The following is a 790-nucleotide window of genomic DNA, read 5'->3' on the forward strand; positions in this document are numbered from 1 at the left end:
GTTGAATCGGGGAGACAGGCTTTGAGAGGCAACAGTTTAAAAGATCGGTATGGTCTGAAAGCTCCCCAAAGCAAGGCGGTCAGACTGACTGGGGAGGTTTGGATAAGGAGGACACTAAGGCTGCGTTTGGATCCTAAGTTAACCATGGGCGTGTAATAAAAATGGCATTGACCCACGCTGCTGCTAGAATGGTGCCACTGGGAGGCTGGGGTCTGGGGTGGGGGAAGCTATTAAAATGCTCATGAATACAGTTTTATGACGGACTCGGACGAAACACACGAGGAAAAAAGCAAGCTGGCGCTGGGAGGGTGGACCTGAGTCCGCCGCAGTTCATCGACAGGGTCAGAAGTTGGCCCTGTTTGTTCCATAGGATGAAAGAAAACCGCGGGAGAGCACTGAGTGTCGGAGAACCACATTCAGCCAGTGAGCATGAAAATGAATTTTAGTTGCTATATGCAAAAACCCTAGGTGTGGGGACAGAAGGGAACCAGCCAGAAGGTTACAACAGGTCTGGAATAAATAACCACCAGGCGGAGGATCCCTGATTCTGTCCTTCCTTTTGTTGGGTGAGGAGCGCCAGGCAAACGCGTCCACAAAGGCTTTGGAAGGAAGAGGTTCGACCGTCCACACCCGGCTCCAGCCCCGGGTGACTATGAGGGGCCCGGGGGTGGGGGGTGTCTAAGCCCGAGACCCGGCGGGCTCTGTTCTCCCGGGAGGCCTAGCAGCGGGGACCCCAGAATAAGTCGGGGGCGGGCCGCGGTGCGGCGGGTGGGGAGGGCGCTTCCTTCAG

The 790-nt window shown here is 55.9% G+C and overlaps 1 protein-coding gene across 1 annotated transcript in view; it reads left to right on the plus strand.

Moving 5' to 3' along the window:
- The first annotated feature begins 516 nt into the window (after positions 1 to 516).
- Tmem150c (transmembrane protein 150C) overlaps positions 517 to 790 on the plus strand; it is a 64,784-nt gene continuing 64,510 nt past the window's right edge. The window contains exon 1 of the mRNA XM_015499235.2: positions 517 to 646. The gene's annotated coding sequence lies outside the window, so the exon portion shown is untranslated. The remainder of the gene's footprint in view (positions 647 to 790) is intronic.

Source organism: Marmota marmota, unplaced genomic scaffold (genome assembly GCF_001458135.2).
Source record: "Marmota marmota marmota unplaced genomic scaffold, marMar, whole genome shotgun sequence".
NCBI lineage: Eukaryota > Metazoa > Chordata > Mammalia > Rodentia > Sciuridae > Marmota > Marmota marmota.